The sequence below is a fragment of the Babylonia areolata genome, chromosome 2 (genome assembly GCF_041734735.1).
Source record: "Babylonia areolata isolate BAREFJ2019XMU chromosome 2, ASM4173473v1, whole genome shotgun sequence".
NCBI classification, from domain to species: Eukaryota; Metazoa; Mollusca; class Gastropoda; order Neogastropoda; family Buccinidae; genus Babylonia; species Babylonia areolata.
The window spans coordinates 27,700,233-27,716,300 of NC_134877.1; the positions used below are offsets into that span (position 1 = coordinate 27,700,233).

General features: G+C 45.4%; 1 long non-coding RNA gene across 1 annotated transcript in view; it reads left to right on the plus strand.

Moving 5' to 3' along the window:
* Positions 1-10,852, plus strand: part of LOC143279385 (uncharacterized) — a 13,026-nt gene extending 2,174 nt beyond the window's left edge. The window contains exons 2-3 of the long non-coding RNA XR_013054876.1: positions 5-214; positions 10,479-10,852. This is a non-coding gene — a long non-coding RNA (uncharacterized LOC143279385). The remainder of the gene's footprint in view (positions 1-4; positions 215-10,478) is intronic.
* Positions 10,853-16,068: the final 5,216 nt, after the last annotated feature.

The following is a 16,068-nucleotide window of genomic DNA, read 5'->3' on the forward strand; positions in this document are numbered from 1 at the left end:
TCAGTTTTCCCTCCAGCAAACTGAGCGATCTGCTGACAAGGTAGCTACCACCACCTTCACCCACGCCACCCCTGACTGCACAAAATGCGTCCGAGCAGACGACCAAGCCGGAAGTGAAAACAGCCCTATGACCCTATCCTCCAAATGATCTGACGTCAGCGCTGATCGTTGGTGTTGCTCACATTGAACCTGCTGGGGGAGCCATGTTCATCAGGTCAGTCAGACTGTGTCGGGTCCATACCGAAATTGTGTGTCCACGGCAATAGCTTATAAGTGGGGAGGACGGGTGTCGGGGATTGTCAGACTTAACTGGTTTGGTCTTGTCTGTTGGATGCTTTGTGTGTGCATGTGCATGTACACGCGTGCCAGGTTTATGTAATTGGGAGGCTGCGAGTATTTTTTGTGGTGGTCTTGTCATGTGCACCCCGCACCCACCAGGCCCCGCAACACCAGGGATCGAACAGGCTCTGGACACTGAGCGATAATCTAGCGCTCTGACCACTCGGCCATAGCACCCGTCAGTGTGTGAGAGAGAATGGATTGCATCAGTGGGAGCCAGGGGACATGTACTGTTCGGAAAAGCAAAGTGATTAGCATTCGTAATGCACAGGCAATCATGACTGATGCAGCTATGTTTAGGTGGTTTTTGGTTTTTGTTGTGTTTTTTTTGTTTTTTTTTTTGACAAGTGTTTCTCGCCAAACCTCGCTGAAGTCGCCTACGTCTTTCTGCCTCTTGCTTCTGGTCTTATTTTTTTTCCAATTAAGGGGGGAAAGGGCGGTATTGGCCATTGCATTCATTTCCTTTAAGGACACCCCTTTCTTTCCCTCGCTGGCTCCCCCTCGCACGTGGACATCTACAGAGGAGAGAGAATAGGAACGAGGGTGTTAAAAACCATGGGGGGGGGGGGGGGGAAGTGATGGGAATACAGAGTGATGACCATCACTGTCAGCGTCTTGGGGGTGAATGACACAAATGCGCAAATCACTCCTGCCCCCACCTCCCACGCCGACCCCCCCCCCCTTCTTCCCCAACTCAAACCCCTCCTGCGTCACCTACCTCTTCCCATTTTGGAACCCCCGTCTCTTCCTATCCCATCCACGTTGCCAGGCCTAACAGCTGATTTGTTGTCTGTGAAGGTGAACCCCCCACCCCCCCAAAAAAAAGTCGCTCCTTAACAGGCTTTGTCTGGCAAACATACTGTTTGAAGTTTGGTCAAGAGTCAGGGTTGAGAGACTTTCAGGTGTCTGTGTGGAGATTCTTTTCCTCTTCACCCCTAAACCCGCACCCCCCCCCCCCCCCCCAACCCCCAACCCCCCGGCCACCTTCCCTCCTAACTTTCAGGTGTCTGTGTAGAGGTTCGTTTCCTCTTCACCCCCCCCCCCCCCCCTCTCTCTCTCTCTCTCCTAACTTTCAGGTGTCTGTGTAGAGGTTCTTTTCCTCTTCACCCCCCCCCACCCCTCCCTCCTAACTTTCATGTGTCTGTGTATAGGTTCTTTTCCTCTTAACCCCCCCCCCCCTTCCCTCCTAACTTTCAGGTGTCTGTGAAGAGGTTCTTTTCCACCCCCACCCCCCCTTCCCTCCTAACTTTCAGGTGTCTGTGTAGAGGTTCTTTTCCACCCCCCCCCCCCTTCCCTCCTAACTTTCAGGTGTCTGTGTAGAGGTTCTTTTCCTCTTCACCCTCCCCCCCAACTTTCAGATGTCTGTGTAGAGGTTCTTCCCCCCCCCCCCATCCTTCCCTCCTAACTTTCAGGTGTCTGTGTAGAGGTTCTTTTCTTCACCCCGCCCCTTCAACTTTCAGGTGTCTGTGTAGAGGTTCTTTTCCACCCCCACCCCCCCTTCCCTCCTAACTTTCAGGTGTCTGTGTAGAGGTTCTTTTCCTCTTCACACACCCCCACCCTCCCCCCCCCCAACTTTCAGGTGTCTGTGTAGAGGTTCTTTCCCCTCCCCCCCCCCTTTCCTCCTAACTTTCAGGTGTCTGTGTAGAGGTTCTTTTCCTTCCCCCCGCCTTTCCTCCTAACTTTCATGTGTCTGTGCAGAGGTACTTTTCTGTCCCCCCCCTTCCCTCCTAACTTTCAGGTGTCTTGTGTAGAGGTTCTTTTCCTCTTCACCCCACCTTTCCTCCTAACTTTCAGGTGTCTGTGTAGAGGTTCTTTTCCACCCCACCCTTCCCTCCTAACTTTCAGGTATCTGTGTAGAGGTTCTTTCCCTCTTAACCCCCCCCCTTCCCTCCTAACTTTCAGGTGTCTGTGTAGAGGTTCTTTTCTTCACCCCGACCCTTCAACTTTCAGGTGTCTGTGTTGAGGTTCTTTTCCACCCCCACCCCCCCCTTCCCTCCTAACTTTCAGGTGTCTGTGTAGAGGTTCTTTTCCTCTTCACACACCCCCACCCTTCCCCCCCAACTTTCAGGTGTCTGTGTAGAGGTTCTTTCCCCCCCCCCTTCCCTCCTAACTTTCAGGTGTCTGTGTAGAGGTACTTTTCTGTCCCCCCCCTTCCCTCCTAACTTTCAGGTGTCTTGTGTAGAGGTTCTTTTCCTCTTCACCCCACCTTTCCTCCTAACTTTCAGGTGTCTGTGTAGAGGTTCTTGTCCTCTCCACCCTTCCCTCCTAACTTTCAGGTGTCTGTGTAGAGGTTCTTTTCCACCCCACCCTTCCCTCCTAACTTTCAGGTATCTGTGTAGAGGTTTTTTTCCTCTTCACCCCACCCACCCTTCCCTCCTAACTTTCAGGTGTCTGTGTAGGGGTTCTTTTCCTCTTCGCCCTCCCCCCTAACTTTCAGGTGTCTGTGTAGAGGTTCTTCCCCCCCCCCCCCAATCCTTCCCTCCTAACTTTCAGGTGTCTGTGTAGAGGTTCTTTTCTTCACCCCGCCCCTTCAACTTTCAGGTGTCTGTGTAGAGGTTCTTTTCCACCCCCAGCCCCCCCCTTCCCTCCTAACTTTCAGGTGTCTATGTAGAGGTTCTTTTCCTCTTCATCCACCCCCCCTTCCTAACTTTCAGGTGTCTGTGTAGAGGTTCTTTTCCTCTTCACCCTCCCCCCCAACTTTCAGATGTCTGTGTAGAGGTTCTTTCCCCCCCCCCCCCAATCCTTCCCTCCTAACTTTCAGGTGTCTGTGTAGAGGTTCTTTTCTTCACCCCGCCCCTTCAACTTTCAGCTGTCTGTGTAGAGGTTCTTTTCCACCCCCACGCCCCCTTCCCTCCTAACTTTCAGGTGTCTGTGTAGAGGTTCTTTTCCTCTTCACACACCCCCACCCTTCCCCCCCAACTTTCAGGTGTCTGTGTAGAGGTTCTTCCCCCCCCCCCCTTCCCTCCTAACTTTCAGGTGTCTGTGTAGAGGTACTTTTCTGTCCCCCCCCTTCCCTCCTAACTTTCAAGTGTCTTGTGTAGAGGTTCTTTTCCTCTTCACCCCACCTTTCCTCCTAACTTTCAGGTGTCTGTGTAGAGGTTCTTGTCCTCTCCACCCTTCCCTCCTAACTTTCAGGTGTCTGTGTAGAGGTTCTTTTCCACCCCACCCTTCCCTCCTAACTTTCAGGTATCTGTGTAGAGGTTCTTTTCCTCTTCACCCCACCCACCCTTCCCTCCTAACTTTCAGGTGTCTGTAGAGGTTCTTTTCCTCTTAACACACCCCCACCCTGTCTGTAGAGGTTTTGTTTTCCTCTTAACACACCCCCACCCTGTCTGTAGAGGTTTTGTTTTCCTCTTAACCCCCCCCCCCCCCCTTTCCTCCTAACTCTCAAGTGTCTGTGTACAGGTTTTCCTCTCCCCCCCCCCCTCCCTCCTAACTTTCAGGTGTCTGTGTAGAGGTTCTTCACCCCCCCCCCCCTTCCCTCCTAACTTTCAGGTGTCTGTGTAGAGGTTCTTTTCCTCCTCTCCCCCCCTTCCCTCCTTTCAGGTGTCTGTGTAGAGGTTCTTTTCCTCCCCCTCCCCCCTTCCCTCCAGACTTTCAGGTGTCTGTGTAGAGGTTCTTTTCCTCTTAACCCCCCCACCCCCTTCCATCCTATCGTTGTGCACTTTCTGAATTCCACCGCGGAAAGAGTGAGTTCAATCACCAGACATGACTGTCTTGTACAATGGAAAGAGTTCAGTAACTAATCATGGCAGTCAGTTTTGCTCCAGACAGTAAAACGTGTGTGTGTGTGTGTTTACTTTTTCAGACATGTATTCCAGTGGACGTGGTTATGTGTGTGGCCTAATCAAATGTATGTAAAATCATCTGATTAGGAGTTTCGTTATGTTACTTTTTTTTTCTCCACTAGCATATTTCTGAATGTTCAGTTTCGCTGAATGTATGTGTGAGTTGTCACAACTGTGTTTGTTGAGGTGAAATTTAAAACATTTAATCAGGAAGTGACAGAATTTGTAAAAGGCTCAAGATCAGATGTGCCACTGAGAAAGGCCGACAACAACTAGAATTGAGTTGAACTCCACCGTTCTGACCCTGTTTCCCTTCCCTGCCTATTAGACCCAACAGATCTCAGTGAAAGGGACTTCACTCTGCCACCGGCAGTATACCTGTTAACGTCCCTGCACGTATTTAGTCCGTCCGTGTGTGTGTGTGTGTGTGTGTGTGTGAATCATCAGAATCAATATCGTATTTGTCATGAAAACCTAGATGAAAGGTTTATGGACACAAAAATAAATTTGAAACCCAGAAAAAAAGCCCATTCAGCAATGCGACACTACAAACATCAGTATCGACGCGATGTCAGACATGCAGACCATGGCAATGTTTTGTTGTTTTCAGTATAGTCATATGACACAACCATTATCGTCAATACCGAGATTGTCACAGAAAGTGAAAAGCGATTCAGTTGGCAAGGCGAGGCACTGCAGCAAACACATGATATATATATATATATATATATATATATATATATATGATAGTTGTGTCTATGACCATCAGAACAGCAGAGGAGGCAACTGCTGTTCCGATTATTTGGGCTAGAATTTGATTATAGTGGAGAGTGTTTTGCCCAAGTACATCCCCACTCTCTCGGCCAAAAGGGTTTTAGGACAGTCGGCGTTGGGATGGTTCCCAAAGGCCAACTAGCCCACAAGGCTGCAGCACTAAGAGCCAGTGCAATTTTGCCTCCTAGTTTGAGAGTCATAGTCCTTCACAAAAGACTAAGCTGTAAATGGTCTCCCATTGATTGGAGAAACCACTGATAATACAGCAGCAAACACATCAGCCCAGATAAAACTGGATCAGACCACGAAGAGTTTGTAGATCTCGCTCCGCATGGGCTTGGGTGTCATTGTCAGTATTTGTATTTCTTTTTATCACAACAGATTTCTCTGTCTGAAATTCGGGCTCTCTCTCCAGGGAGAGCGCGTCGCTATACTACAGCGCCACCTTTTTTTTATTTTTTTTTTATTTTTATTTTTATTTTTTTTTTTTTTTCCTGCGTGCAGATTTATTTTTTCCTATCAAAGTGGATTTTTCTACAGAAATTTGCCAGGAACAACCCTTTGTTGCCATGGGTTCTTTTACGTGCGCTAAGTACATGCTGCACACGGGACCTCGGTTTATCGTCTCATCCGAATGACTAGCGTCCGTCCAGACCACCACTCAAGGTCAAGTGGAGGGGAAGAAAATACGGCGGCTGAGCAGTGATTCGAACCAGCGCGCTCAGATTCTCTCGCTTCCTCGGCGGACGCGTTACCTCTAGGCCATCACTCCAGTGTCAGTGTATTGTGTGTTGTGGCTACGTTTTCCTTTTCTCAAATTGGACAGCTTAACACGTTCTTCTTCTGACATGTTTTTCTCACTCTGTTTTACGAACCAGTGTTTACAATCCACGACACTATTTGAGCTGCTCGAACATTCCAGTACAATATCGTCTGGTTCACATGACACATCTTCATAATCACATCTATTCAGAACAATCTTTCGAAGTGCTGTGTTTCTGAGTTTGTCCCTCAAGCGTCTTTGTATACACCTGTCAGTTACTGTAGCAACATAACTTTTCACAATGTCAGCATGGAATCCGGCCACTGTACTTTCAGTTACTGACTCACTGTCATTGTCGGGTTGTTGATGAAACAGAGTTGTCGCAGACCGATGAAGAAGAAAGATCAAAGTTAACTTGTCTGGCACATGTGACACATCTGTTGGTGGCTATTCGTTCTGGTCTCTGCGCACTGTCGGTGTGTGTGTGGATATGGGTGTGTGGGTGTGTCTCAAGTACTCTGGATTAGCAACACATCAGAGTAGTGGAGGAAGGTGGTAGAATGGTTAAAGACGCTCATCTGCCATTACAGAGTCCGTGAGGGTCTGGGTTCGAATCCCGCTTTCACCCTTTCTCCCAGGTTTGACTCTAAAACCAAACTTAGCGACTAGTTAATCGGATGAGACGATAATTCTGCTGCAGCAGCAGGCACTTGGCGCACTGAAAAAGAACTCGTGACAACGAGAGTGTTGTTCTCTGGCAATATTCTCTAGAACAAGTCCACTCTGATAGGTACACAAAAACATATACACACGCACTCAAGGCCTGATTAAGCGCGTTGGGTTATGCTGCTGGTCAGGCATCTGCCTTGCAGATTTGGTGTAGCGTATATGGATTTGTCAGAAAATAATGATGCCTCCTTGAGAAAGTGAAAGTGAAACTCAAACCAGATGTTTTCTTCTCCAGAACATGGCGGCAGTGTGCTTCTTCCGGTCAATTTATGTCGTCTGAAGTGTGCTCCTTCCGATCAATTGTCTGAAGTGTGCTTCTTTCGGTCAATTAATGTCGTCTGAAATGTTTCTTCCGGTCAATTAATGTCCTCTGAAGTGTCCTTCTTCCAGTCACTGTCCTCTGAAGTGTGCTTCTTCCAGTCAGTGTCCTCTGAAGTGTGCTTCTTCCAGTCAATTAATCTTCTCTGAAGTGTGCTTCTTCCCGTCAAGTAATGTCCTCTGAAGTGAGTGGCAGTGGCTCAGAGCATGGTGGCAGTGTGCTTCTTCCCGTCAATTAATTTCCTCTGAAGTGTGCTTCTTCCGGTCAATTAATGTCGTATGAAGTGTGCTTCAACCGGTCAATGTCGGCTGAAGTGTGCTTCTTCCGGTCAATGTCGTCTGAAGTGTGCTTCATCTGGTCAATTAATGTCGACTGAAGTGTGCTTCATCCGGTCAGTTAATGTCGTCTGAAGTGTGCTTCTTCCGGTCAATTAATGTCGTCTGAAGTGTGCTTCAACCGGTCAATGTCATCTGTGCTTCTTCCGGTCAATTAATATCGTCTGAAGTGTGCTTCATCTGGTCAATTAATGTCGACTGAAGTGTGCTTCTTCCGGTCAGTTAATGTCCTCTGAAGTGTGCTTCATCCGGTCAATTAATGTCGTCTGAAGTGTGCTTCTTCCAGTCAATGCCCTCTGAAGTGTGCTTCTTCCAGTCAATGTCCTCTGAAGTGTGCTTCTTCCGGTCAATGAATGTCCTCTGAAGTGTGCTTCTTCCGATCAATGAATGTCCTCTGAAGTGTGCTTCTTCCAGTCAATGTCCTCTGAAGTGTGCTTGCGGTCAATTAATGTCCTCTGAAGTGAGTGGCAGGGGCCCAGAGCATGGCGCTGTGTGCTTCTTCCGGTCAATTAATATCTGAAGTGTGCTTCTTCCGGTCAATTGTCTGAAGTGTGCTTCTTCCGGTCAATTATTGTCCTCTGAAGTGTACTTCTTCCAGTCAATGTCCTCAGAAGTGTGCTTCTTCCAGTCAGTTAATGTCCTCTGAAGTGTGCTTCTTCCAGTCCATTAATGTCCTCTGAAGTGTTCTTCTTCCAGTCAGTGTACTCTGAAGTGTGCTTCCAGTCAATTAATGTCCTCTGAAGTGTGCTTCTTCCGGTCAATTAATGTCCTCTGAAGTGCGCTTCTTCCAGTCAATGTCCTGCGATGTGCGCTTCTTCCAGTCAGTGTCCTCTGAAGAGTGCTTCTTCCAGTCAGTGTTCTCCGAAGAGTGCTTCTTCCAGTGTCCTCTGAAATATGCTTTTTCCAGTGTCCTCTGAAGTGTGCTTCTTCCAGTCAATTAATGTCGACTGAAGTGTGCTTCTTCCGGTCAATTAATGTCCTCTGAAGTGCGCTTCTTCCAGTCAATGTCCTGTGATATGTGCTTCTTCCAGTCAGTGTCCTTTCAAGAGTGCTTCTTCCAGTCAATGTCCTCTGAAGTGTGCTTCTTCCAGTGAGTGTCCTCTGAAGTGTGCTTCTTCCGGTCAATTAATGTCCTGTGATGTGTGCTTCTTCCAGTCAATGCCCTCTGAAGAGTGCTTCTTCCAGTCAGTGTCCTCTGAAGTGTGCTTCTTCCGGTCAATTAACGTCCTCTGAAGAGTGCTTCTTCCAGTCAGTGTCCTCTGAAGTGTGCTTCTTCCGGTCAATTAACGTCCTCTGAAGAGTGCTTCTTCCAGTCAGTGTCCTCTGAAGTGTGCTTCTTCCGGTTAATTATTGTCCTCTGATGTGTGCTTCTTCCGGTCAATTAATGCCCTCTGAAGTGCGCTTCTTCCAGTCAATGTCCTGTGATGTGTGCTTCTTCCAGTCAATGTCCTCTGAAGAGTGCTTCTTCCAGTCAATGTCCTCTGAAGAGTGCTTCTTCCAGTCAGTGTCCTCCGAAGAGTGCTTCTTCCAGTGTCCTCTGAAGTGTGCTTCTTCCAGTCAATTAATGTCCTCTGAAGTGTGCTTCTTCCGGTCAATTAATGTCCTCTGAAGTGCGCTTCTTCCAGTCAATGTCCTGTGATGTGTGCTACTTCCAGTCAGTGTCCTGTGATGTGTGCTTCTTCCAGTCAGTGTCCTCTCAAGAGTGCTTCTTCCAGTCAGTGTCCTCTGAAGTGTGCTTCTTCCGGTTAATTAATGTCCTCTGATGTGTGCTTCTTCCGGTCAATTAATGTCCTGTGATGTGTGCTTCTTCCAGTCATTGTCCTCTGAAGTGTGCTTCTTCCGGTCAGTTAATGTCCTCTGAAGTGTGCTTCTTTCAGTCAGTTGTCCTCTGAAGTGTGCTTCTTCCGGTCAATTAATGTCCTCTGAAGTGTGCTTCTTCCAGTCCTCTGTAGTGTGCTTCTTCCAGTCAATGTCCTGAAGTGTGCTTCTTCCGGTCAGTGTTCTCTGTAGTGCGCCTCTTCCAGTCAATTAATGTCCTGTGATGTGTGCTTCTTCCAGTCATTGTCCTCTGAAGTGTGCTTCTTCCGGTCAATTAATGTCCTCTGAAGTGTGCTTCTTCCGGTCAATTAATGTCCTCTGAAGTGTGCTTCTTCCAGTCAGTGTCCTCTGAAGTGTGCTTCTTCCAGTCAGTGTCCTCTGAAGTGTGCTTCTTCCAGTCAATGTCCTCTTAAGTGTGCTTCTTCCAGTCAATGTCCTCTGAAGTGTGCTTCTTCCAGTCAATGTCCTCTGAAGTGTGCTTCTTCCAGTCAATGTCCTCTTAAGTGTGCTTCTTCCAGTCAATGTCCTCTGAAGTGTGCTTCTTCCAGTCAATGTCCTGTGAAACCAGTACCTTCTTCCCCCTTCTCCCAACTTCTCTGTCACTGAGCAGCCCCAAGTCCACACAGAGAAATCTGTCGTGACAAAAAACATAATGCATACAATGCAGTGCAATGCAATACAGCACAGTACATTTTTTGTGTGGAGAGGTGGTAGTGGTGAGAGACATACCGGGTATAGGATACAAGGCAGAATAGGGGGAAGGGGGGGGGAGAAGGGGGAAGAGAGGGGGGATGTTAAAGGCTCAGGGAATTAAGGGCTTCCATTCGATGGTCTTGCCCTTCGTTTGAGTTAGCTGGCCTGACTGATAACATCCCCAGTATACTATAATTACCATTATTGGTTATTCTTACCATAATTTGTTGACAGTGTAAATCTGCTTGGCTTTATGGTGCTACCTGAATTATAAAGACAGTGAATCAACGAACACACCATGACAACTATAGCATTTCTGTATTTAGATACGCACATCTCGCTTTTACTTTTTTCTTTTTTTTTCTTTTCTTTTTTTTGGCACAGCCTTGTCAACCAAATGCTACAAAAGGAGAAAGAGACAGACACTGCCAGTGGTAGTATAGATAATGATAATACTGATGATGATGATATCCTAGTGGTATCAGTTGTAACAGAGCAAAAACACAGTGAGTAAAGGACAAGTGAAACATAATATTACGATCATAGCATTATTATGGCACTATTACTATTAAGAAAAAAAATAAGCATAGAAATCGAAAACCATGTGAGACAGAACAGATTTATAGTTGAGACCACACTATGTGTCATAAATAAATTTATTATTCAAGACAGTCGTCACAGGAAATATAAATCTATTGACTGGTGTGGGTTATTTTTGTTGTTGTTTGAATTCGGGAATTGCCTATTTATCGCGAAATCTTTGACTTTTAATTTGTTTTTTTCATGTAGATTTGGTGACGTTTGTTTAGTACAATTCCGGAGATACAAATGTTCAACAAAGTTTGTTTTTTTTTTGTTTTTTTCATCAGTAATGGCTGAAAGCGGGTTGACGTATTGTTTCCTTGTTGTGCATGTTTCAGGTCAGTAGTCTTTGGGAGGACTCCTGCAGACAGCTGGGTGTCACAGGACAACTGAGGGCTTCTGTTCCAGCGACAGTGACAAGTACCACCCGGGAAAAGTGCACCGGTGTACCCCAGCGATAACGCATTAGTGACAAGTACCCTGATGTACACCTGAAACAAATTCTTAATGAACCACAGCGACAGGTATACCAATGAACCCCAGAGACATCAGTGAACCCCACAGACATCGGTGAACCCCACAGACAGCAGTGAACCCCACAAACCAGTGAATCTCAGACATCGGTGAACCCTTGAGACAAATCATAAGTGAACCCCACAGACATCAGTGAACCCCTCAGACAAGTACATCGGTGAACCCATGAGACATCAGTGAACCCTAGACATCAGTGAACCCCACATACATCAGTGAACCTGATGAATGAATGAACCCCACAGACATCAGTGAATCTCACATCGGTGAACCCCAGAGACATAGTGAATCTCATATCACATAAGTGAATCTGAGACAGCAGTGCAGAGACATCAGTGAATCTAATTTCACATCAGTGTATCTGAGACAAGTACAACAGAGACAAGTACATCGGTGACAAGTACATCGGTGACAAGTACATCTGTGACAAGTACATAAGTGCTGGAGCAGCTTCGTTTAATGTTTGTGATGTAGCCATACTGAGAAAAGCTCGCGCATAGGTGTTTATATTATATTATATATATATATATAGAGAGAGAGAGGTGATAAAAACATGTTGATCACACGCACCCCTGGAGTGAAACCCTGCTGAACACACCTGCAATGCATTTTCAGTGTGCAAACGCTACGTAAAATTTGCGATTAAGAATAAGTTTTCTGGTTAAAAAGCATAAGAGTAAACATGGGATCTTCATCTGTTCCATTGTTCTTCGTACTCCCGAAACCTACAATTATAAACAGCACTGAACTCTTCGCATCAGATATCAGACATTGAAATGCCTCTATAGTTGTCAGTATTTTCAGTTTATCAACTTTCTAAAGGAGCGGTAGAGTAACCGGTTCATACCAGCTTTTAGAACTAGCACAATTATCAAATGATGCACTGAAGATTTTTTTCTTCAAAAATATCTATAAACTGTTCACACGGTGACCGCGAAAATCTTGTGTTATTCATTCAGAGCCTTCAGTTTTACGGTTCTTCAATTTTCTAAATTTAGTTAAAACTTTTATTTTAAGAAATTGGACAATTCATAAAATCATTTTCCACTTACTGCAAAATATGACCAGTGCTATAATGATTTGAAACTTCTGTCTAGAAAGGCTTGAAAATTTAGAACCAGTTATTTAGAGATGTTCGTTCTGGACGAAATTCGTTTCATTCAACTTTGACAGAAGTTATCAAATTATCTGACAACATATCCCTTGTCAACTTTGACAGAAGCTATCAAATTATCTGACAACATATCCCTTTGTCAACTTTGACAGAAGTTATCAAATTATCTGGCAAGCTATTTATTCAAATATGCACCGGGAAGAGTGACACTGGACAACTGTAACAGTGTTGGTCAGCAGAATGACACACAATGTAAACACACGTAAAGAAAAAGTCTAATGTTAGTTATTCATTAGCCAGCGCATGTACTTTGTGCACACACAGGTAGGCACACACACGTGATCGTCTTCAGTATTGCAAGGAACACTGAGGTTTGGTTCCTCAGGGCTTTGCAGGATTTCGCTCCAGTCAGTTTTCATGCAGTGACTAGGTCTGTATTCCCCCTTGTCTAGTTTTCAGGCAGTGAGAAGGCCTGTATATCCTCATTTGATGTCGAGTTTTTGTGGTGAGACTAGGTCTGTATTCCCTCAGTTTGTCTAGTTTTCGTGCAGTGACCAGGTCTGTACTCCCCCATGTTTAGTTTTCATGCAGTGACTAGGTCTGTATTCTCACATGTTGTCCAGTTTTCATGCATTGACTAGGTCTGTATTCCCTCATGTCTAGTTTTCGTGGTGGGACTAGGTATATATTATGTTAGTGTCTAGTTTTCATCATGTAACTAGGTCCGTGTACCCACATGATCTCCAGATTTTGTAGAGTGGACTAGGTCTGTATTCCCTAATTTGGTGTCTAGTTTTCATCGTGTAACTAGGTCTGTGTTCCCACATGTCTAGTTTTCATTGTGTCTAGGTCTGTATTCCCTCATGCTGATGTATAGTTTTCATTGTGTGACTAGGTCTGTGTTCCCACACGTCTAGTTTTCATTGTGTGACTAGGTCTGTATTCCCTCATGCTGATGTATAGTTTTCATTGTGTGACTAGGTCTGTATTCCCTCATGCTGATGTCCTGATTTCGTGATGAGAATAGGCCTATATTCCCTCGTGTCTAGTTTCGTGCAGTGACTAGGTCTGTGTTCCCTCATGTTGTCTAGTTCTCGTGGTGCGACTAGGTCTGTATTTCCTCATGTTGATGTCTAGTTTTTGTGGTGAGACTAGGTGTGTATTCCCTCCTGTTGATGTCTAGTTCTCGTGGTGCGACTAGGTGTGTATTCCCTCACGTTGTCTAGTTCTCGTGGTGAGACTAGGGGTGTGTATTCCCTCACTTTGTCTAGTTCTCGTGGTGAGACTAGGGGTGTGTATTCCCTCACGTTGTCTAGTTCTCGTGGTGAGACTAGGGGTGTGTATTCCCTCACGTTGTCTAGTTCTCGTGGTGAGACTAGGGGTGTGTATTCCCTCACGTTGTCTAGTTCTCGTGGTGAGACTAGGGGTGTGTATTCCCTCATGTTTAGTTTTCGTGGTGAGACTAGGTGTGTATTCCCTCACGTTGTCTAGTTCTCGTGTTGAGACTAGGGGTGTGTATTCCCTCACGTTGTCTAGTTCTCGTGGTGAGACTAGGTGTGTATTCTCTCATGTTGATGCCTAGTTTTCGTGGTGAGACTAGGTCTGTATTCCGCCATGTTGATGTTTACTTGTGCAGTGACATGCTGTGTATTATTCCCCCGTGCTCTTCAGAGTCATGGTGTGACGGGGTCTGTATTCCATATTCATCCAGTGAATTCCCCCATTTTGATGTCTGTTTCACGCTGCTACTAGGCCAGTATCCCCCAGTGGTTTTGTTTCTAGTTTTCATTCTATGACTTGGCCTGTTCTTTCTCTAATTTACCGTCTTTTCACTTTGAGTGATATTAGACGTGAGTTGGTCTGTATTCCACCATATTTGTCTAGTTTTCATGCTGTGACTAGGTCTGTATTGTCCCATGTTGTGAAATTCCCATGTGTTTAAGCCTGTTTTCCCCCTATTTTGATAATCAGTTTTAATGCGGTGACCAATACTGTATTACCGCATGTTTATGTCCAGTTTTCATGCTGACTAGATCTGTTTTTCCCCCACTTGATGTCTAGGTTTCATGTTGTGATTTGGCTTGTATTCCTCAGTGTTTAGTCTTCATTCAGTACCTAGGCCTTTGTTCTGTGTCAGTGTCTAGTATGACTAGGTCTGTATTCTCCCCATGTCTAGTTTTCATGCAGTGACAAAGCCTGTATTCCCTCATGTTGATGTCTAGTTTTCATGCAGTGACTAGGTCTGTATTCCGTCATGTTGATGCCATGTCCTTTGGTCCACTCTGCGCACAGCAAATATTAAGAAAAATATCTGCAATGAGCGTGTTAAAATGAAAGTTCCGTTTCCCAACTTGCTGTCTATTCAAAAAAAAAAAAAAAAAAAAAAAAGCTGGATGTGCAGCATGAAGTACGGGTGGCAGATACCTCAGTTCCGCCAGGTGCTCCGTGAAACACTAGGTTTGTCGGCGTTTTTTAGTTTCCATTATGATCGGAAATAAAAGTTTTGTACTATCCAAACTGGTATTGGTCTAAGCATCGATACGCAAGTTAAAGGTTAGTATTTCGAGAAAAGAAAAAAACAAAAAACGGGTTATGATACTTATTTAAAAAAGAAAAAGATCAGGAATCGTCGGTCTGAAAAACTGTTTGTGCAGTTGGGCTGCCATCAGTATTTCTGGTTTCAAATCATTGTATACATGACTCTACTTATCTTGGTTGTCTATTGTAATAAATGATGCGGAGGTGATTTGAAAATAGATTTATTATGACTTTAGGGACCCGAGTGCATGCTGTAGCTTTGTAGAATGACCGCGATCTTTGTGAAACGCTCGTGCAATCAAAAGTGGACCAATAGGACTGGCACTTTCAGATCTGAGCCTTTAACCAGTAGTTTCCCTTGGCCTGTAGAATTGTGGACGATGGCACATCATCATGGGGCAAAAAGCTCACCGACAGTGTTTGGCAAAGTGATTGAGGGTGGATTTTTGTTTGATGGTAGTTGGTTTATTTTTGTGCCATTGTCGGTGAGCTTTTTGAAGCATGGCGATGTGCTTTCGTTCAAACTGTAGTGTTGTGTTTATGTCGTGAGATGATGACCAATGCTTCACCTCCACCTCCCGGGAAAAAAATGGTGAAAAATAAACAGAAGACGGGATGTATTGTCTTCATTGTGATTTGTCGGGGGAAAAAAAATACTAGGGGGAGGAACGGGTGAATCAGAAAGTTGGACTTAGTGTGTATATTGCGGCCATTCCTTCCCATTAATTTTTTTTTTTTAATAAAGCACACAGCAAGAAACGCAAAACAATTTCGATTAATTCACACTTTATTCAATCATTTTAAGTTATAAAAACATGACAAGCAATATGAAATTCGAGCTCGATTTAAAATAATTAAAAAAAAAAAGGGGGAGGACGGCCGACACATCACTATATATACTAAGTCCAACTTTGTGAATCGGCCGTTCCTCCCCCCAGTAAATCAAAATTCACATCCTACCACCAAGGCGACACGGGTGCTAGTCCGTCTCCAGGAGAGCAGCCCGGAGTTACGTTCCACAACTCAAAAATGCCATTGAAAGAAAACGACCCAGTATCTCCCTCACTTGATGGGGACCACTGGATCGTCCAGTTTCAATGACATTTCAAAGCTGACACCCCGCCCCCCTCCTAATTTTCCACTTGCCAGACACAAACCGCGAAGGACTAGCACCCGTACCACCACTGAAATTAGACTAAAGGGTAGTCAGAGTAAATGCGAAATGGAAGTGCACCATCTTGAAAACGTGCGCGTTTTCAGGATAATTCTGCTCTCACGCGAATTTCTCATACACAACATTAAAAACAAAAGCTGTTGCCAAATCAGTTTTCCTCACTACTGAAACTCTCAATATACCTCATTAAGATAAAAATTTACTTCCGACACGCGCACATACGCACGTGCGTTTTCAAGCTGGTGAACTAAACACTAACATATCCTGCCTGCCCATTCCACAGTTTCTACATTCCTGGTGCTGCTGGCACAAAACTGACTGAAGACCCACAACTGTTCTGACACTGCACATGTCCGTCAACTGGGGGTTACTGTTACGTTCATGACACAAAGCGTCACGGTTCATGTCACACGTGGAACCAACAACAAGGTTGCCCGTCTGTCAGAGGGGCTGTGATATCCGGACACCCAGTCTAGGGAACCAGAACGGACTGAACCATGTGGTAACACTTTGATATCCAGTCCACCGACACAGCGCCCACTTGTGCTGCATGATGCTGGACCGTCACGTT